Raw genomic sequence first — 22,330 nt, forward strand, 5'->3', positions numbered from 1 at the left:
ACAATCTCACATTACTCAACTGAACGAACTCGGCGCGTCACAATCTCACATTACTCAACTGAACGAACTCGGCGCGTCACAATCTCACATTACTCAACTGAACGAACTCGGCGCGTCACAATCTCATTACTCAACTGAACGAACTCGGCGCGTCACAATCTCACATTACTCAACTGAACGAACTCGGCGCGTCACAATCTCCTACTCAACTGAACGAACTCGGCGCGTCACAATCTCTCAACTGAACGAACTCGGCGCGTCACAATCTCACATTACTCAACTGAACGAACTCGGCGCGTCACAATCTCTCAACTGAACGAACTCGGCGCGTCACAATCTCACATTACTCAACTGAACGAACTCGGCGCGCCACAATCTCTCAACTGAACGAACTCGGCGCGTCACAATCTCTCAACTGAACGAACTCGGCGCGTCACAATCTCTCAACTGAACGAACTCGGCGCGTCACAATCTCTCAACTGAACGAACTCGGCGCGTCACAATCTCACATTACTCAACTGAACGAACTCGGCGCGTCACAATCTCACATTACTCAACTGAACGAACTCGGCGCGTCACAATCTCACATTACTCAACTGAACGAACTCGGCGCGTCACAATCTCACATTACTCAACTGAACGAACTCGGCGCGTCACAATCTCACATTACTCAACTGAACCAACTCGGCGCGTCACAATCTCACATTACTCAATTGAACGAACTCGGCGCGTCACAAGCCCTCATTACAAGTCATTATAATTATTGGTATTACTATTACTGGTGTCATTAATAGTATCACCAGTACTTAGGCAAGGTTAAATAACAGAGCAAGTATTCAAACCGCTAATGTTGCATCGCGGCCACCTCGCCATTAGTTATATCCTCATTAGTGTAATTATCGTCATTATTATTGCAGGAGCTATTTTAATTATATCTGTAAATCATATTAATAAGACTGACAATAATACCATAATAATAACAACAGCAAGATTAATAATAACAACTCTTTATATTACTGCCATCATTTTCTTTCGTTCATATAGAAGTAAAAAAAGTGAAGAAATAGCGGGATGGAGAACAAGAAAGGAGGAAGAAAGGAAAGCAAACAAAGGGTCATATTCAGCGCCCAATCACACACATATTTAACAAGGCTTTCATGGGAGTTTTGCACATTTCCAGGGGTACCTTTATGGCCCTGGCGGCAGTGTGACCCTTCTTCTATACCGTGAACCTAAAACAACACTCTTTAGCACCCGACTGATCACATTTTCGGCATTAAGAAATAGGTGATGTGTGAGGAGGAGGCGTCTGAGAAAGCCTACCTGAGTCCCAACCCTTCCCTTTCCCTTCCTGCCGCCAGCCACTCAGCCAGCCACGCACACACGCCACCAATCACGACGGCCAGCCCCCCACAACAACAGTGTCCATGAGGCAATAACACGGGCAGCCTGACATCACCGCTTGCTTGGGGCGTGGTGGAGAAAGAGAAAGAGGGAGGGAGGGAGAGGGAGGGAAGGGGGGGGGAGAGAGAGAGAGAGAGAGAGAGAGTGTGACACACACACACACACACACACACACACACACACACACACACACACACACAAAGCAACACATTTCACGCACGCCACCGACACGAGTTAATTATAGATATTAGCCGTGATTACCAACACTACCTTGTTTTTTTTACGACGGGGAGAGAGGGAGGGGGAGGAGGGGGTGCAGGAGGGGAGCGAGTCATTCGTCAAAACACCACAAATCACAACAAAACAGACCAAACAAAGACATTAGATGAAACACGACACAGAAAAAGAGAATGAAAGACGTGGAGTTGATTTTAAATGACTGGAAAATTAATGAAACAAAGAAACCAACTACACAAACCGATCCAGAAAGTGAGAAAATAAACAGAAAAAGAAAAAAAATATATAACCAAAATCTAACACAACAATCATGAGCAAAACAAAGAAACAAACTACACAAACCGATTCAGAAAGTGAGAAAAAAGCAACAGAAAAAAAGAAGGAAAAATATAATCAAAATCAGTTCAGTTCAGTTCAGTCATGTGAGATTGTGACGCGCCGAGTTCGTTCAGCTGAGTAATGTGAGATTATGAGAAACAAACTACACAAACCGGTTCAGAAAGCGAAAAACAACAACAACAGATAAAAAGAAAGAAAAATATAACCAAAATCTAACACAACTATCATCAGCTGAACGACCCCCTTAATGGTGTGTCCGAAGAGACCGTCCGTCCACCCATCTAGCTGCTCCGCCGACCCCTTCACACCCAACATAAACAAACTATGGCGAGGGTGACGCGAGACCCGCCTAGCCTATACTCGTGTGCCAGGTGCGGCGGTGGAGAGCTCTTACACCACACCACCTTTAAGCTTCCTGATGCTGCCCCTTCTCCTCCTCCTCCTCCTACATAGCTACCCCCAGCCTCCCCCTTCTTCCTCCTCTTTCTTCTTTCTCTTCTCCTCTCCCTTCTCACTTCTCCTCCCCCGTCAGTTTCCTTCTCCTGGTTCTCCTCCTTTCTCTCTCTCTCTCTGTTCCCCCTCCTCCTCATCTTCTTTCTCTCCTCTCAGTCCCTCTTTCTCCTCCTCCTCTTTCTTCTTTCTCTTCTCCTCCACCACCATCTCCTTTCTCTGTTCCTCCTCCTCCTCATCTTCTCTTTCTCTCCTTCTCCTCCTCCGTCTTACAATCCCTCTTCCTTCTCTTTCTCCTTTATCTTCTCCTGCACCAACTTCCTTCTCCTGGTCCTCCTCCTCCTCTTCCTCTTCCTCTTCTCCTTTCTCTCCTCTCCCTCTCTCTCCTCCAACCTTATTTTTTCCCTCTTTTTTTACTTTCATTCCTCCTGTTTTCGCCTTCTCTTTTTCCTAATCTTATTACATCGCTTTCTCCTCTCCTCGCCTCCTCCTCCTCCTCCTTCCTTCTCACTCCATTTACTTCCCGGTCCTGCCCTCGTCCTTGTCCTCAATCTCGCTTTCTTCTTTCTTTTCATTACGGTTCTTCCTTTTCCCTTCTTTTTTCCCTCTTTTTTCCGCCGCCGCGATATCTTTTCCTTACACGCTATCTGCCTCTGTCTCGACATTCACCTAAGTAACTCTCCTCTTCCTCTTCCTCTTCTTCTTCTTCTTTATCCTCCTTCCGGGCATGTATACCTTCAGGCTCCTCGCCAACACACAAACAACATCAGGACAACCTCATCTAGTCGTCCAGCCACAGTCAGCACACAATATATCCATCGCAAAGAGAGGGTACGAGAGAGGAAGGAAGGGGGAAGGCAGCGTTACCAGATTATCGTACTCAGAACATTGCATTCATCAGTTTCAGGCCCCAAAACTATCGTAGCCACATCAGGAACGATATCCAATTAAAGTTAGTGTTAAAACCGTAAAGTATCGATGTTTGCTTTTATTTACCTATGGGTCAGAAACCGGAGAGTACGATGTGTTAAGTACGATAGTCTGGTAACACTGGGGGAAGGTACGAAAATGCATGAATAAGGAACTCACCATCTACATAATGTGGCGGGAGAGGCTGCGTGGAGTGGTGGCGTCATATGCAGGCTCCCGCAATCGGCACACCGCTTCCACGATCACTGGCGCATTGCATCCACCTGCCCAGAAGAGAAGAAACACCTGGTTATGAGAGAAACACCTGGTCAGAAGATAGACACACGAGTATAAATAATGTGTTGTGTTAACTTTAAGGATCGCATTCCACCGCCTCCACAATCACTGGCGCATTGCATCCACCTGCCCAGAAGAGAAGAAACACCTGGTTATGAGAGAAACACCTGGTCAGAAGAAGAGAGAAACAGGAGTATAAATAATGTGTTGTGTTAACTTTAAGGATCGCATTCCACCGCCTCCACAATCACTGGCGCATTGCATCCACCTGCCCAGAAGAGAAGAAACACCTGGTTATGAGAGAAACACCTGGTCTGAAGAAGAGAGAAACACGAGTATAAATAATGTGTTGTGTTAACTTTAAGGATCGCATTCCACCGCCTCCACAATCACTCGCGCATTTCATCCACCTGCCCAGAAGAGAAGAAACACCTGGTTATAAGAGAAACACCTGGTCAGAAGAAGAGAGAAACAGGAGTATAAATAATGTGTTGTGTTAACTTTAAGGATCGCATTCCACCTGCCACAAGAGAAGAAACATCCGGTTATGAGAAGAGAAACATCCACCTGCCCAGAAGAGAAGAAACACCTGGTTATGAGAGAAACACCTGGTCTGAAGAAGAGAGAAACAGGAGTATAAATAATGTGTTGTGTTAACTTTAAGGATCGCACTCCACCGCCTCCACAAGAGAAGAAACATCCGGTTATGAGAAGAGAAACACCCACCTGCCCAGAAGAGAAGAAACACCTGGTTATAAGAGAAACACCTGGTCAGAAGAAGATAGACACACGAGTATAAATAATGTGTTGTGTTAACTTTAAGGATCGCATTCCACTAACATTAACACTAACATGGGAGGCGGTGGGCGAGTGGTCAGAGTGCCGGTGTGGTGAATCAATGGACATAGGTTCGAGCCTACAGACTCTATAGGCAGCACGTTAAAAAATAAATTACTAACTATTTTTCGTCGATCTTACTCACACATGTAATAGAGAGTGTTAGTCTTCATATCTAACGCCTCCAGAAGGTAGAGGAAGAGGATTAAGAGGCTTAGAAGAGGATTAAGAGGAAAATGAAGAGGATTAAGAGATTTAGAAGAGAATTAAGAGGATATGGAAGAGGATTAAGAGGTACAGAAGAGGATTAAGAAAAGGAAGAGGATTAAGAGGTTTAGAAGAGAATTAAGAGGATATGGAAGAGGATTAAGAGGTACAGAAGAGGATTAAGAAAAGAAAGAGGATTGAGAGGTTTAGAAGAGGATTAAGAGGTTTAGAAGAGGATTAAGAGGAAAAGGAAGAGGATTAAGAGGTACAGAAGAGGATTAAGAAAAGGAAGAGGATTAAGAGGTTTAGAAGAGGATTAAGAGGAAAAGTAAGAGGATTAAGAGGAAAAGGAAAAGGATTAAGAAGTTTAGAAGAGGATTAAAAGGAAAAGGAAAAGGATTAAGAGGTTTAGAAGAGAATTAAGAGGGTATGGAAGAGGATTAAGAGGTTTAGGAGAGGATTAAGAGGCAATACTACTAACATTAATACTAATACCACCAAAAATCAAATTAATACTAGCACTATCGCAACCAGCATAACCAAAACATCGTAAACAGGAATATAAAGACAATATCAACCATTCCCCAACCACTATTCCTACTACTACTAATACTACTACTACACAACACCAATAGTAGTAGCAACAAGGAAGGACCCCAACAGTAGCATCACCCCCACCCCCACCACCACCACCGCCGCCACCACCACCCCCTCCACCACCACCACCACAATCAGCCTCGCCTCACACCTTTAGCGGCACGCGGCGGGGCTGGCAAAGAGACACGTGACATTCTGAAGGTGGAGGTCGAGCTGTTTTTCCTCTTCCTTGTTTTCCTCTCGCTCGCCCACACTCTCTCGCTCACTCCGACTTCTTCCACCACGCTGTTGTTGTTTTTGTTTTGTTTTCTGAGTGGGTGGATATTTCTTTATTATTTTTTGTTTGTTTTTTGTTTTTGTTTTGTTCACAGCATGATTTCTTTATCTCTCTTTGTCTCTCTGTGTGTCTATCTGTCTGTCTCACTCACTCACTCACTCACTCTCTCTTACACACACACACACTCCATCGTCCATGGTCTTCCCTCGCAAAACTGCCCTGCGTAAAACCACTGACATTAAAAGAGTCGTGTCGTTTCCCCGTGCAGAAAGGTTACAAATGAGCTACACGTAATACCCGGCCTGCCACCCCGCCATTAGTCACTCGGCTCGGTGCGTGCTATCCCTCGTCCCAACCGCCGCTGTGCTGTATCCTGGGTGCTAAGGGGGGGTGGGGGGTGGAGGGGGCCGTGCGAGTGTGTGTGTGTAGAGGGGGGAATGAAAGAATTACATTATATAAGTGATGAATCATATGTTTTGTAAGCGGGTATGGCAATATAATTAAATACTCGAAACATAATATCAAAGTCTGTCCATTAAGCTTATGAAAAAGTCTATGGAAGTTGGTACACATATTTCACTACCTATAGAAATTGCTAAAGGGATTTGTTCCAAGAAATTTGTACTAGTTGAAAAGCTGATCTGTGTACATCTATCTTTGCACACACACACACACACACACACACACACACACACACACACACACACACACACACACACACACACAGTGAAGTCTGCCCGCCTCCCGCCGCCAACCCGCCACTCACCGATCGTAACTTTCCCTGCTGGAGGGGTCGCTGCCTCAGACTGTCCAGAACAAACACACAAACAGAACAAAACTGAAAGCAATACACTGAAAACATAACACACACGATTTTTATCCCTTCCCCTCAAGAGGCGTCCAACTTGGTCTCTGCGTCTCCTTCAAATAAACTACCTTCATTTTTCTCGATCCACAACCCACGCATCGCACCGTTTCCTGCACCCTCGAGGCATTCTTATCCTTTTACCAGATTTTCTATTCCCAGCTGTCTCGTATTCTCCCATATCTTCCCTTTATCCCTCAGGCCACGACTACCTTTCAATCTTCCCTCTCAGGTGCTTCCCATTCTCCTATATTTTCTCTTCCTTTCCTAGAAGTCGCCTCTTGTCTTCCTACGCTTCTTCCTCTCCCGGATCCCGCCTATTTTTCCCTCCGTCTTTGCTCTCCCTTTCCGAGGCGTCGCTCCCCCGGTCTTTTTCCCCACCCGGAAGCCCTCGTTCGGGAGTTCGTTAATCCTCTGTCAACTGAACAAACGATATGAAAACATCCTTCCTCCAATTATAGTTTCCCCCCAACGTCAGCATGCGAAGACATTGCTTTGTTTGAAGTTTCTCCGGCTCTGTTTATCCCGCCGAGTTACTGTCCGCTAACGAAGATAAACCCGAGAGAATATAAAAGAAAGAAACGCGAAGATTATTCATGTAGGTAGATTGGAGTGGTCTGTTTTCGCGTCAAAGAGCTTCCTCAAATATGACACACCGGGTAATGTTTTTTTTTTCTTTCCTTTTATTACAAGAGACACCCATATTCTCTTTGTCTATCACTGGGCAAGTATAACGCGGAGATTATTTATAGTTAGATTGGAGTGGTCTGTTTTCGCGTCAAAGTGCTTCCTCAAATATGGCAAACCTGGTAATATCTTTTCTTCTATTATTACAAGAGATACCCATATTCTCTTTGTCTTTCACCGGGTAAGTCTTTCAAGGCTTACTGAATGAAAACTTCGGTCCAACCCACCTGAGAGCAGCAAATACGCACTCTTAATTCCAACGACACCGAACATAAGGAGTCTGCATGAGACCGGTAGACCTATACAAGGGAGCTCCTGGGAACCTAACGTACCCCACTAAACATCACTATGACGAGAAACTTGTAGTCTTAATGTACAGATAAATGAGAGAGAGGGGGGAAAATGTTCGGATGAGAAAATGTCCAGGGGGGGAATTTGTCAGGGGGAAAATGTCCAGGGGGGAATTTGTCAGGGGGAAAATGTCCAGGGGGGAATTTGTCAGGGGGAAAATGTCCAGGGGGGAATTTGTCAGGGGGAAAATGTCCAGGGGGGAATTTGTCAGGGGGAAAATGTCCAGGGGAATTTGTCAGGGGAAAATGTCCAGGGGAATTTGTCAGGGGAAAATGTCCAGGGGAATTTGTCAGGGGGAAAATGTCCAGGGGGGAATTTGTCGGGGGGAAAATGTCCAGGGGGGAATTTGTCAGGGGGAAAATGTCCAGGGGGGAATTTGTCGGGGGGAAAATGTCCAGGGGGGAATTTGTCAGGGGGAAAATGTCCAGGGGGGAATTTGTCAAGGGGAAAATGTCCAGGGGGGAATTTGTCAGGGGAAAAATGTCCAGGGGGGAATTTGTCAGGGGGAAAATGTCCGGGAAGGAGTAGGTGGAATGTCCGGCACCCAAATATGACACGTTACGCACACACACACACACACACACACACACACACACACACACACACACACACACACACACACAAACACACACACCAAGCGTTCAGCACTACACTAATACCCGCACCGGCTACCCCCACCAACTATGACCCTACCCACCTACCCCTGTACCGTACCCAGAAAGGATGATACATGATGGGCGACAATAACCAGTGCATCCTTAAGTACGGTAAGAGGTATAGCTCACTCCACTCACTCCACTCCCTCCTCCCTTTGTCCATTTGGTTCTCGGAGTCCAAAGATAACGACCCATAATTGTTGCTGTTTTTTGTGTTTTTGTTTTTTTATTCTTGTACATGTTGACAAGCGTAACTATTATACTACACGAAGACGGTGGCAGTAATTAGACTGACAGACACACACAGATTGACAAAGAGATATAAACGCACACATACATACATACATACATACACAAAATACAGACAAGGTGAGAAAGCAAGAGAGAGAAAGTGACTGTGTGTGTGTGTGTGTGTGTGTGTGTGTGTGTGTGTGTGTGTGTGTGTGTGTGTGTGTGTGTGTGTGTGTGTGTGTTCTTCCTGTCTCCTTTCTCTCTCTCTCTCTCCTCTCACCTCTCTTCTCTCTCTCTTCCCTCTCCCTTTCTTCTCCCTCCCTTCCCCTTTCTTCTCCCTCCCTTCCCCTTTCTTCTCCCTTCCTTTCCTCCTTCCCTTCCTTCCTTCCTTCCTTCCTCCTTCCCTTCCTTCTCCCTCCTTCCTTCCTTTCCTCCTTCCTTCCCTTCCTCATTCCTCCTTCCTTCCCTTCCCTCCCTTCCCCTCCCCCCTTCCTTCCCCCTTCCCCCATTCCTTTCCCTTCCTTTCCCTCCTTTACCCCCCCCCCCCCCAAGTGGTCACGTGATGAGCCACCCCGGACATACCTTAAGTCCTTCTGATTTATGGGCGCAATAAAGACACAGGGTTGGAGGAGTTAACCCCCCCGCCCCCCTTCCCCCCCCCCTCAAAGAGCTGTTAATCTCCCCCCTTCTTCTTTCTCACGCACTTAGCTACCTGTAACCCCCATCTCCCTGACCCACCCTGAGGCTTTCATTCTCTTTCTCTCTCTCTCTCTCTCTCTCTCTCTCTCTCTCTCTCTCTCTCTCTCTCTCTCTCTCTCTCTCTCTCTCTCTCTCTCTCTCTCTCTATAACACCTTTTTTTCTGTTTCCTTGCCTTCTCTTTCCTCTTTTTTTCCTTCTTTTCCATTTCGTTCATCTTCACGTTCTCCTGTCATTTGCTCTTTTCCACTGTCCTTTGCCTAGTTAATCTTTTCCTCCTCCTCCTCCTCCTCCTCCTCAGCCTTCTTCCTCTTTCATACTCCTCGATTCATCATCCTTTCTCTCGTTCACACCACTAACTCACACAGACACACATACACACACACCATAAACAGGCAAAAAGGGGAACAGCATAAAACATCTTCACCAAGTATTTTCTCTCGTCCAAGGCGTGATAGTGTTCTGAGGCGACGCGCGGGGCTGAGGAACATTGCACCAAGTATTTTCTCTCGTCCAAGGCGTGATTAATACTCTCGACACCGCTACGCATTTCAGCACGCATCAGGAAGCGAAGTGAAGCATAAGCAGGAGGAGAGAGAGAGGGGAAACGGTATTGGCAAAATTGCAGAGGGGGTGAATCAGACTGACGGGGAGGGGAAACCAGGGCAGGTGAAGGGAAGCCAGCTTGCTTGAATAAGAAATGGGAGGTAAAGACGAGGAGGGAAGGGGGGGAAGGGAGAGAGAAAGAGTGAGTCAGGTGGGGAAACGGGAGGTAAAAGGCGAGGAGGGAAGGGGGGAAGGGAGATAAAGAGTGAGTCAGGTGGGAAAGCAGGTGAGTCAGAAGGAAGGGGCTCGTGGCTGCAATGGAGGTCAGTAGTGAGGAATGGATGCGTGCGTTGGGATAGTAAGGGAATTAAGGAGATAAGGGGAGGAGGGAGGGTTGGGAAGGCAAGATTGTGTAGAGGAGAAAATTTGTTTGAGAGAAAAAATGAGGAAGAAGCAGAGTGGTAAGATGTATTAAGTGTGTAGGCCTTATGACGATGGGAAAGGAAGGGTTGGAAGGGAAGGGAAAGGGGAGGGAAGGGAAGGGAAGGGAGGGAAGGGAAGGGAAGGGAGGGGATCGGAAGGGAAGAAGAGGAAAGCAAAGGGAAGGGAAGGGAAAGGAAGAGAAGGGAAGAGAAGGGAAGGGAAGGGAAGGAATGAAAATGAAAGGGAAGGGAAGAGAAGGGAAGACAGGGAAGAAAAGAGAAGGGAAGGAAAGGGGAAGGATGGAAAGGGCAGAAAGGATGTTGAGGAAAGAGTGACGGAGACCTAAGATACATGAATTAGAGAGATAAATAAAGGAAAAAAGATGAAGAATAACGAAACAGGAAAGAAAATCATAAAAAAATAGGAAAAATCAGCGCAGAAAGGCAACATTTTGGAAAGACTGGATAGAGGAGAGGAAAGTTAGAGGAAGCTGAAAAAAAAGAAAGACAAGGAAAATGGATTAGAGGGAAGAATAAACAAAATAAATAAGTGTAGCAAAAGGATATAAGGACGCATTTGAGATAGAGACGATGAAGGGAAAGGGAATGAAAGAAAAGGAAGGGAAATGAAGGGATGGGGTGGAACGGAGACAGCCTTAAATGAACCAGAGAGTGAAAAGACGAGGAGAGTATATGGAACAGGGCAGAGAGAGGAAGGGAAAGGAAGGGAAAGGAAAGAAAAGGGAAGGAAATGAAGGGATGGGATGGAACGGAGGACAGCCTAAAATGAACCAGAGAGTGAAAAGACGAGGAGAGTATATGGAACAGGGCAGAGAGAGGAAGGGAAAGGAAGGGAAAGCAAAGAAAAGGGAAGGAAATGAAGGGATGGGATGGAACGGAGGACAGCCTAAAATAAACCAGAGAAAAAAAACGTGAAAAATTTATGGAACAGGACTGAGAGAGGAAGGGAAAGGAAGGGAAAGGAAAGAAAAGGGAAGGAAATGAAGGAATGGGACGGAACGGAGGACAGCCTAAAATGAACCAGTGAAAAAAAACGTGAAAAACTTATGGAACAGGACTGAGAGAGGAAGGGAAAGGAAGGGAAAGGAAAGAAAAGGGAAGGAAATGAAGGAATGGGACGGAACGGAAGACAGCCTAAAATGAACCAGAGAGTGAAAAAATGAGTTTGTGGAACAGGACAGAGAGAGGAGAAAGAAAAAAAGATACATAAAAAGTCTATGCATAGTGGTAAGGGGGGAGAGAGAGAGAGAGAGAGAGAGAGAGAGAGAGAGAGAGAGAGAGAGAGAGAGAGAGAGAGAGAGAGAGAGAGAGAGAGAGAGAGAGAGAGAGAGAGAGAGAGAGAGAGAGAGAGAGAGAGAGAGAGAGAGAGAGAGAGAAGATGGAAAAATTACTCGGGGCGTGAAGAAGGGAAAAATGAGTTTGTGGGAGGAGAGAGAAAATTATATATAGAATGTGTATGCATCGAGGTGGAGGGCGGGGGATTAAGGGGAGGGAGGAGGTGCATACACATGAGATAGGGAAGAGGTGGAAGACAGGAAAATAAAGAATAGAAGGGGAAAAATATATACCAGGAAAGACGAAGAGAAAAATTGTATACGAAATGTGAAAGTGTTATGGTGGAAGGGAAAAGAAGGGAAGACAAAGAAAAGGGAAGGGAAAGGAAGGGAAGGGTTATGGAAGGAGAGAGAAGGAAAGGAAAAGAAACCATAGGGAAGGTAAAGGAAGGGAAGGGAAGGGAAGGGAAGGGTTACTGAAGTAAAGAGAAGGAAAGGAAAAGAAATCATAAAGAAAGTAAAGGAAAGGAAGGAAGGGAAGGGAAGGGAAGGGAAGGGTTATGGAAGGAGAGAGAAGGAAAGGAAAAGAAACCATAGGGAAGGTAAAGGAAGGGAAGGAAGGGAAGGGAAGGGAAGGGAAGGGTTATGGAAGGAGAGAGAAGGAAAGGAAAATAAACCATTGGGAAAGTAAGGAAGGAAAGGAAGGGAAGGGAAGGGTTATGGAAGGAGAGAGAAGGAAATGAAAAGAAACAATAGATAAAGGAAGGGAAGGGAAGGGTTATGGAAGGAGAGAGAAGGAAAGGAAAAGAAACAATAGATAAAAGAAGGGAAGGGAAGGGAAGGATTAAGGAAGGAGAGAGAAGGAAAGGAAAAGAAACCATAGGAAAATTAAATGAAGGGAATGGAAGGGAAAGGAGGGAAAGGGAATGAGAGCGTATATATGTCTGGAAAAGGGTGGATAAAATTATGAAAAAAATATTAACATAGTGTAGAGACGAAACTAAGTGTGGGTGGGAGGTAGGAGAATAAAAATAACATGGAAAATAACATGGAAATATATATAAAATGGGAAAGTATTTTGGAGGAGGGCAGGAAAATGAAGGAAAGGGAAGAGAAGGGGAGGGAAGGGATGGGATGGGAAGGGAAGGGAAGAGAAGGAAAGGAAAGGAAGGGAAAGGAAAGGAAGAGAAGGGAAGGGAAAGGAGAGGAAAGAGAAGGAAGGGAAGGGAAGGGAAGGGAAGGGAAGGGAAGGGAAGGGATGGGAAGGGAAACGAAGGAAAGGAAAGGCAAGGGAAGGAGGGGAAAAGTAAGGGAGAGGAAAGAGAAGAAAAGGAAAGGAAAGGAAGGGAAAGGAAGGGAAGGGAAAGGAAGGGAAGGAAAGGGAAGGATATGGATGGAAAGGAGAGGAAAGGGAGAAAAAAGAAATGAAACAGAAAGGAAGGAAGGAGAAGGAAAGAAAAGGAAAGCGAAGAGAAGGGAAGGGAAGGGAAGGGAAGAGAAATGAAGGAAAGGAAAGGAAAGGGAAATGAAGGGATGGGATAGGAAGGGAAAGGAAGGGAAGGGAAGAAAAGGAAAGCGAAGGGAAGGGAAGGGAAGGGAAGGGAAGAGAAGGGAAGGGAAGAAGTTAAAAAAAAAGCAAGGGTGGAAAGGTCAACAGGTTACGTGATATAACTGAAAGTGACGAAGGGCGTGGGAGGGGAAGGGGAAGTGAAGGGAAGGGCCAGGCAAGGTAAGGTGAGGGAGGAGAAGTGAAGGGCGAGACAAGGTAAGGTAAGGCAAGGTAAGGTAAGGTAAGGTAAGGGGAAGGTAAGGTAAGGGGAAGGGAAGGGAAGGGGTAGGTTAGGTTAGCACTGAGAAATCTTGCCTTCATCAGAGGGTTGCCATAGTTACCAACACTGCTTTCCATCTCTCTCTCTCTCTCTCTCTCTCTCTCTCAGTTATATAGAGCGAGAGCGAGAGAGAGAGAGAGAGAGAGAGAGAGAGAGAGAGAGAGAGAGAGAGAGAGAGAGAGAGAGAGAGAGAGAGAGAGAGAGAGAGAGAGAGAGAGAGAGAGAGAGAATGGGAACAATTTTCTTAATGGGCGATTGCGGGTCAGAGCGGCACACAAAAAAGGGCTAAAAGGCACAGGTTGGATGATGGCAAAAAGGGAGCTAGGAGGTGAAATCGAGGCAGTGGCCGAGATAGAAAACTAGTGAATTATATAAAGAGAGGGGAAAGGGGGGAGGGAGGGAGGGGAGAGGGAGGGGAAAGGATGGGATGGAGGGAGGGGAGAGGGAGGGGAAAGGATGGGAAGGAGGGAGGGGAGAGGGAGAGGAAAGGGGGGGAGGGAGGGAGAGGAGGGGGAGGGTCATGTATTGAAATTTGTGTGTTTGAAGGTTCGGTAACAACAATAACAACAATAACAATAACCTAATCATCTTTGTATTGTTATCATTATCGTCATATCGCCGTGTGTGTGTGTGTGTGTGTGTGTTTTAAGGTCATCGACACCGCCAAATATACAAAAAAAAAAATACACTATACTTTTCTTATTAATATTTCTTCATCATTATTTTCATCATTAATATTTTCTTTATTAATATTATTTTCTTTATTTGGTGGTGCAACATAAACCGAGAGCGAGAGAGAGAGAGAGAGAGAGAGAGAGAGAGAGAGAGAGAGAGAGAGAGAGAGAGAGAGAGAGAGAGAGAGAGAGAGAGAGAGAGAGCACCCAATGTAACTACAATCATTCTTTCTCTATTTACCAAAGAGCCGCTCCCCTCTCCCTCTTTCTATAGGACTCTCACTCTCACTCTCTCTCTCTCTCTCTCTCTCTCTGCTCCCCTCACCCTCATCCCCTTCCACTCCCTCACAACATGTAGGTCAATGCTTCGCGACTCGCCTATGAATGAAGGAGCCGGGGCTGAATGGGACTCTTTTTGTTTGCATGACTCGAGCCCCGGGCGGTGAATGGAGCAACGGACCGAAGAGGATGAACTTGATTGATTCCCGGAGCTCTTGATCGCTGGATGCACGATGGCCTTACCCGACTTGTTGCGAAATGAGAGAGGACACATGCATGGGACTTGTGTTTCTTTTCCTCTGCTGTGTCGATTTTTGTCTCTCGGGGTTGAATGCATGACTGGGTGTGCTGTATTCCGTGAGGGTTATTTGAGGTTGTAAGTTAAGTTAGTTTAGCCTGCTGTTTCTTCGCTTTCCTAGTGTACCTCTCCACAGCAAAATGACAGGATGCGACTTCTGTTTCTTCTTTTCTTTGCTGTGTTGAATTCTCTCTCTCGGGGTTGAATGAATGACTGGGTGTGCTGTATTCCGTGAGGGTTATTTGAGGTTGTAAGTTAAGTTAGTTTAGTCTGCGGTCTCTTGGGCTAGTTTACCTCTCTCTCTGTTTCTTCTCTTCCTCTTCGCTGTGTTGAATTCTCCCTCTCTCGGGGTTGAATGAATGACTCGTTTGCTGTATTCCGTGAGGGTTATTTGAGGTTGTAAGTTAAGTTAGTTTAGTCTGCGGTCTCTTGGGCTAGTTTACCTCTCTCTCTGTTTCTTCTCTTCCTCTTCGCTGTGTTGAATTCTCCCTCTCTCGGGGTTGAATGAATGACTTGTTTGCTGTATTCCGTGAGGGTTATTTGAGGTTGTAAGTTAAGTTAGTTTAGTCTGCGGTCTCTTGGGCTAGTTTACCTCTCTCTCTGTTTCTTCTCTTCCTCTTCGCTGTGTTGAATTCTCCCTCTCTCGGGGTTGAATGAATGACTCGTTTGCCGTATTCCGTGACGGTTATTTGAGGTTCTATGTAAGTTGGTTTGGTCTGCAACTTCTTCGCTGCGCTGGTTGCAAAATGAGATCACGCGACGTTTCTTTTTTCTTATCTTCTTCGCGGTGCTTGAAATAATCGAACCAATCGCCGAGGATGACACAACAAGCTGGCCTTTTCTAGTATGGCACCCGGCAGCATATTCCCAATCTCTCTACGGGGATGTGGTTCCTGAGTGAAGACGCCCGGCTGTACCTTCGAAACTAACCACCCGAAACTGACCTCTCCTCCTCCATCCAAAACTGACCTCTCTTCCACCCGAAATTGACCTCTTCCATCCAAAAACTGACTTCTCTTCTACCCGAAATTGACCTCTCCTCTTCCATCCAAAAACTGACCTCTCTTCCACCCGAAATTGACCTCTTCCATCCAAAAACTGACTTCTCTTCTACCCGAAATTGACCTCTCCTCTTCCATCCAAAACTGACCTCTCTTCCACCCGAAATTGACCTCTTCCATCCAAAACTGACTTCTTCACCCGAAATTGACCTCTCCTCCTCCATCCAAAACTGACCTCTCTTCCACCCGAAATTGACCTCTTCCATCCAAAAACTGACTTCTCTTCTACCCGAAATTGACCTCTCCTCTTCCATCCAAACACTGACCTCTCTTCCACCCAATATTGACCTCTTCCATCAAAAAACTGACCTCTCTTCCACCCGAAATTGACCTCTCTTCTTCCACCCGAAAACTGACCTTTCTTCCACCCGAAATTGACCTCTCTTCTTCCACCCGAAAACTGACCTCTCTTCCACCCGAAACTGACCTCTCCTCTTCCACCCGAAAACTGACCTCTCTTCCACCCGAAATTGACCTTTCCTCTTCCACCCGAAATTGACCTCTAAATAATGGAAAATATTCTCATTGTAGTTCCCACTCAAAATTACCCAATCTGACCCCAACCAGTCTTAACATAACCTATCTTAACCCAACCTAACCTAACCTGCCCTGTTCAAAAGCGGGCGACACATACCCGTACAGAGAAAGGAAATACACCACCCGGCAACTGGATCACTGGGGGATGGTTTGAGCAAAAAGCGAAGCCGTTTTTTTTTTCTTTTTTACAACAAAGGAGACAGCTCAAGGGCACAAAAAAAGTAAGCACTAATAAATAAATAAAAAGCCAACGAAGATTCCAGAAAACTATCAACTCTGTGTGTGTGTGTGTGTGTGTGTGTGTGTGTGTGTGTGTGTTGAACCATGCATACTTGACGATCATATTGATATTGACGTCACTAAATGCCTCGGAAATGGTACATATCATATCCGAATGTTCATTGACCATCTCTCTCTCTCTCTCTCTCTCTCTCTCAGCATAACTATTTAGGATGCAATTTCTGTTACTCAGCATTATTGTAAGAACCGCAGAAAGTTAAGCATAACGGCATCGTGTTTCTCCTCTTGGTAATACAACTTTAATTGAGCGTCCCAGAAAATACAGTGTTGCTTGTCAATGCTGCTGCTGCAAAGATGAAAAGGAAAGAAAAGAAAAGGAAAGAAAAAGGAAGAGAAAGAAAAGGAAGGCAAAGGATAGGAAAGGAAAGGGAGAGGAAAAAAGAAAGAGGAAAGGTCAGACGAGCAAAGAGATCAGGGCAGTAAACAAGAAAGAAAAGAAAAGGAAAGAAAAAGGAAGAGAAAGAAAAGGAAGACAAAGAATAAGAAGGAAAAGGAAAGGAAAAAAAGAAATAGGAAAGGTCAGACGAGCAAAGCGATCAGGGCAGTAAACAAGAAAGAAAAGAAAAGGAAAGAAAAAGGAAGGGAAAGAAAAGGAAGGCAAAGAATAGGAAGGAAAACGAAAGGAAAAAAAGAAATAGGAAAGGTCAGAGGAGCAAAGAGATCAGGGCAGTAAACAAGAAATGATGGAAAGGAAAGGAAAGAAAAGGAAAGAAAAGAATAGGAAGGAAAAGGAAAGAATAAAAGAAAAAGAAAAGGTCAGAAGAGCAAAGAGATCAGAGCAGTAAACAGAAATAACAGAAATTTTCTCACCAAAACGCTGCGAATAGTCTTATTTTACCAGCACTGCGCGAGGCTTTATTAGATGGCGAATTCTGAGCTCGCCAATTCGCTGTTGAGAGGCAGACGCTGGCGAACACAAAGGGCGGCGAACAGCGAATAAAATCAACGCAGTGTGAGGCCCCGTTAGTGAGGGAGAGATTGGAATACGATCGTAGGCCGGGAGTGAGTGAGTGAGTGAGTGAGTGGGTGAGTGGGTGGGTGGGTGAGTGAGTGAGTGAGTGAGTGTGGGTGTGGGTATGGGACTATGGGTGTTAGAATATAGTTTGCAAGACCTCATTTAGTGTGCGTTTCAAATCCCTTATACAACACCAATACCTTATACCAATGCACTATTTTCTAGGGTACCTTCATTCGTTTCCCTGATATGAGTATGGAAGGGTGCGTACGATATGGCCACCAAGCTTCCCTTTTAGTACCACATCCATATCTCATACCAACGTACAATTTCCTAAGGCAGCTTCCTATTATGCATGCACGGACCTTTCATATCACATAAAGATCACGTGAATGTATCGCTTTCTGCTCCCTTTTATTTCCTTTTTTTTATTCCTCTGATATGAGAATGGAATGTAGGTAATGGTGCGTGCTATCTGGGTCAATAAGCTTCCCTGACAGTGAGCGCGACGCATACAAAACAAAAGCCGGTTAGAACAATCAACGGTGACTGCATGTCGGTGTGTTTCCCTTCGGCGCCGCGTTCCTTTGACGGGCGGCGAGGACAACACGTGCATGGACTTAACGAAGCGCCGGGCGACAGGGAGGCAAAGGCTGGGTGGACTCTATCATAGTATCCATGCATCAGTTTCTCGTGTGTATAAATAACAGTACAGTTCAAATCATGCTAAAATGGAATGAAAAGGCCAAACAAAAATCTATCGCAAGTGTAAGGCGACGGGAGACAGCGGAGAGAAGGATGCAAGGCGTGGGCTGAGTGTGTTGCGTGGCTGTCCCTTCCTCGTGGTTGGCCTATGAATGGATGCAACCCACACACACTCACTTTTCACTCACTCAGTCACTCACTCACTCACTCTCTCCCTCACTTATTTACTCCCTCCCTCACTCACTCAATCACTCAGAGCAGTTATAATCATGCATGGCAACTGTTCGATATTACAAAGATTAATGAAATAAGAGAAAAAATAAGCAGACCAGAGAGCAACAAAACAACAACTTCAAAAAACTAGAAGAGAACTTGGAGTTAGAGAGCGCACAGGTCCACCAAAAAACAATACAGAAACAACAACAACAACAAAAACTAAAAGAGAACTTGGAGGACGCACACTTCCATCAAAAAAACATTACAGGAACCATGATCACACGAATCATGTTGCAATTCCTTACGGGCATAAATCATGTAGTAATCACACGTATACAACAAAACTGTATCTCAAAGAATACGTATCGCCCACCATAATGGCCAGTTATCATCCAATTTTATCGGAAATGATCCAAACCACTCCTGAGGGAAGCAATAAACTGTAAGAGCTCAAGGTCTGGGCTGGACTATCTCCCAAGGGACCTTCAGCCACCCAACATTCATGGTCGGGAACATACACGACTTCCCTAACACTTTTGGTGCCCTCTGGAAGGACTCATCGTCGGCCCCTCACAAGTTCGAGTAGCGAAGATGATAATGCTTTCGTCAGTGTCCGTGTTTATTTGTCTGCTGTTGTTTGTCTGTATGTCAGTCCGTTACCGAAATGAATAGATGAAAGAGGAAAAAAATAAAGACTGAAAGAAAGAAAAAAAGAAGGGAAAAAGAGAAAGAAATGAGAGAGAGAGAGAGAGAGAGAGAGAGAGAGAGAGAGAGAGAGAGAGAGAGAGAGAGAGAGAGAGAGAGAGAGAGAGAGAGAGAGAGAGAGAGAGAGAGAGAGAGAGAGAGAGAGAGAGAGAGAGAGAGAGAGAGAGAGAGAGAGAGAGAGAGAGAGAGAGAGACCCACTGGCCTTGAGTTAGCCGATAAAGTAAACATTGAGAAGGGAACAGGACACAGTGCAGAGGGGGAAGGAAGGAAGGGAAGGGAAGGGAAGGGAAGGGTTGGGAAGGTGGAGGAGGGGAAGGGAAGGGTTGGGAAGGTGGAGGAGGGGAAGGGAAAGGCTGGGAAGGTGGAGGAGGGGAAGGGAAGGGTTGGGAAGGAGAGAGAGGGAGAGGGAGGAAGGAGGGAGGGGTGGTGGGGGTGTTTCCATCGATTCCTTTGTGTTTGTCTGTCCGCAAAGTTGACTGTAGCTCAAATATGGATGGGCAGGGGCGGCACTTTCACTCTTGTTGCGGGAATGTTCTGGGAGGACTTCCGCGAATCCAACGATCGTTCTAGGTAGGCAGTTACCTGTCACAATCAACACCCACCCACCTGGTTCTCTTAAGTTCTCACCACCCAACCCCAGCCCTCTCCCTTCCTCCCCCTCTACCCCTCCGCCACCCCCACGGCCCCCTCTCTTCACCATCTACTTGGCCAGTGAGTGAATGTTCTTTTTCTTGCAATTTGTCAATCTGTGTGTGTGTGTGTGTGTGTGTGTGTGTGTGTGTGTGTGTGTGTGTGTGTGTGTGTGTGTGTGTGTGTGTTTACAGCAAAGGAAGAAGCTCAATGTCAATAATAATAATAATAATAATAATAATAATAATAATAATAATAATAATAATAATAATAATAAAAGCCAGCTAATCACTGCCCTTATTAAAAAAAAAAGTTTAGAAGAGTGACCAAGAGTGTGTGTGTGTGTGTGTACTTAATCCATCAACCTCCTATATAGTTTTCTTTGACAATAACCGAATCTGAGAGTAATCATTTTAACTCTTTCCCCATACGTATCTCAAGCAGGCAGATCAATAACTACTTCCTGTCGAGTGCATCAGGTTGGCAGGATGGCAAGCGCGTAGAGTATGCGACTATGCGACGGGGTACAGTGGGAGAGGAAGAAGGTGGAGGGGCGAGGGAATCAGGGTGCAACGGCTGGGTATGGGACGGGCAGGCTGGGGTACACGCTGGCTGGGAGGACGGTCATGTGTTTCCTCCGCGGGACAGCCTCTCTAGCCCTCTACCCATCTGCTGGCTGGCTGGCTGGCGGCTCGAGGTAAATAGTTCCCTATATATAAGTTCTGATCATACAGATTGACTCGTGACAGAACGGTTCCGTGCCGGCTTTTGTGTTCAGCCCTCCGTCAACACACACACACACACACACACACACACACACACACACACACACACACACACACACACACACACACACACACTTTTAACACCAAAGCGACAATATGAAGAGGAAATACAAGAGAAATATCATATAGAAACCAGGAGGAAGCAAGAAAAATGTGTGTGTGTGTGTGTGTGTGTGTGTGTGTGTGTGTGTGTGTGTGTGTGTGTGTGTGTGTGTGTGTGTGTACGAGCTAAACAGACAGATGCAGATAGATAGATAGATTGATAGATAGATAGATAGATAGGAGCCAGGGGAGACAAAGATAAAACAGTGATAAACGTGCAAGGGATAAACAAGAAAATAAACAAAACAAGTAAATAAATAAACAAATAAACAATCACCATATTTCCTTTCTTCCGAACCTTGCTTTATCTTTGTCCTTCCCAGTATGGTGACGAGAGGAGAGGGGGGATGGAGGGGAAGGGGGAGGGGGAGTGATGACTATGGGAGGGGGGGGGGGTGCGAGGTAAGGGCAGGGACGCGGCGAGGGTTGGGAGGAACAGGTGGGAAAACAGCGCTACCAGAGATTATCGTACTCAGAACATTGCACTTAGTTAAAGATCCAAAACTATCGTACCAACACATAAGGTCATTCTATCAAAGTTTTCGTAGCAACCGTTGACTATTGCTCTCTCTTTCGCAATAGTTATGGTTCACAACGAGGAATATACAGTACGATAATCTGGTAACGCTGGTGGGGAATGTTGGAAAGTTTCGTTTAGTCGGCGCAACATCTGTGGTCATATGCCGGAGAGAGACAGAAGGGAATGGAATTATAGAAAGGAACAGACACTACCCCCGATTAATACCTGGTACCCATTCACTGCTGGGTGGACAGGGGCGTAGGGCATCGCTGGTGGGGAAATGACGGGTATGGGAGGAGAGGGTACGCGAGGTGAGGGTAGAAGCAGGGACAGGGAGGGAAGGGGAGAAGGAAGTATAGGGAGGTGGTTTCGGCACAGTGCCATAAACATATCTCACTATCCGCCCTCCCTCACACACTAATGACGTCACTTTCTTGCCACCCACCGCCTCGCCCCTACACACGTACTAACAAACACACACACACACACACACACACACACACACACACACACACACACACACACACACACACACACACACACACACACCTGCCTACCCTAGATTACACACACATACCTCTCACCCACTGAATTCTCTCCCTAAGAAGCTAATACTTATACTTATACATAACTTATAAACATTACACTCCGTTCATAGTCGTCCGCCTATGTCATACTGAACTTTTCTTTTTTATTCTCCTCCTCCTTCTTCTCTTTCTCCTTCTTTTCTTCTCTTCCTCCTCCTTCTCCTGTTTCTTTTCCTTATCCTTCCTTTCCTTCTTCTTTTATTTCTCCCTTTCCTCCTTCTCCTCCTTCTTCTCTTCTTCCTCCTCCTTATCCTTCTCTTCCTCCTCCTCTTCTTTCTTTTCCTTACCCTTCCTTTCCTCCTTTTATTTCTCCCTCACCTCCTCCTTCTTTTCCTTCTCTTCCTCCTCCTCCTCCTCCTCCTCCCTCACCGCCTCACCTGCCTGTCTCTTTACCTGTCAAAAACATATTGGATTCACTCTGGCAAATAACACCCACTTGAGAGAGACAGAGAAAGAAAGAAAGAAAGAAAGAAAGAAAGAAAACAAGGAAAGAGGTAAATAGATACACAAAAAAAAGAAAAAAATAGAAAGACAAAAGAAAAAAAGAAATAAAGGAAAAGAAAATAAACAGATAGGCAGAAACAAAGAAAGAGAAGGAGAGAGAGGGAGAGAGGGAAGGAAGGAAGGAAGGAAACGAAGAGAAAAAGAGAACAGAGAAAAAAAAACTGCAGAAGTCAAAACAACGGATGAGGAGACGTGGAAATGGAAATGGAAATGGAAATGAAGGCAACGGGGCGGACTAAAGAAAAAAGCCTTGACGAAGAGAAAATGGAAGGGCGAAACGAGGGAATGGAGGAGGAGGAGGAGGAGGAGGAAGAGGAAGAAAGGGAAAGGAATGGCAG

At 45.7% G+C, this 22,330-nt stretch overlaps 1 protein-coding gene across 3 annotated transcripts in view; it reads right to left on the minus strand.

Moving 5' to 3' along the window:
- LOC127006954 (cAMP-regulated phosphoprotein 21-like) overlaps window positions 1-22,330 on the minus strand; it is a 124,309-nt gene that overhangs the window by 64,724 nt on the left and 37,255 nt on the right. For all 3 annotated transcript variants that reach the window (XM_050877351.1, XM_050877352.1, XM_050877353.1), the window contains one exon: window positions 3,520-3,623. The gene's annotated coding sequence lies outside the window, so the exon portion shown is untranslated. The remainder of the gene's footprint in view (window positions 1-3,519; window positions 3,624-22,330) is intronic.

This window comes from Eriocheir sinensis, chromosome 34, assembly GCF_024679095.1.
Source record: "Eriocheir sinensis breed Jianghai 21 chromosome 34, ASM2467909v1, whole genome shotgun sequence".
In the NCBI taxonomy this organism is placed as follows: domain Eukaryota; kingdom Metazoa; phylum Arthropoda; class Malacostraca; order Decapoda; family Varunidae; genus Eriocheir; species Eriocheir sinensis.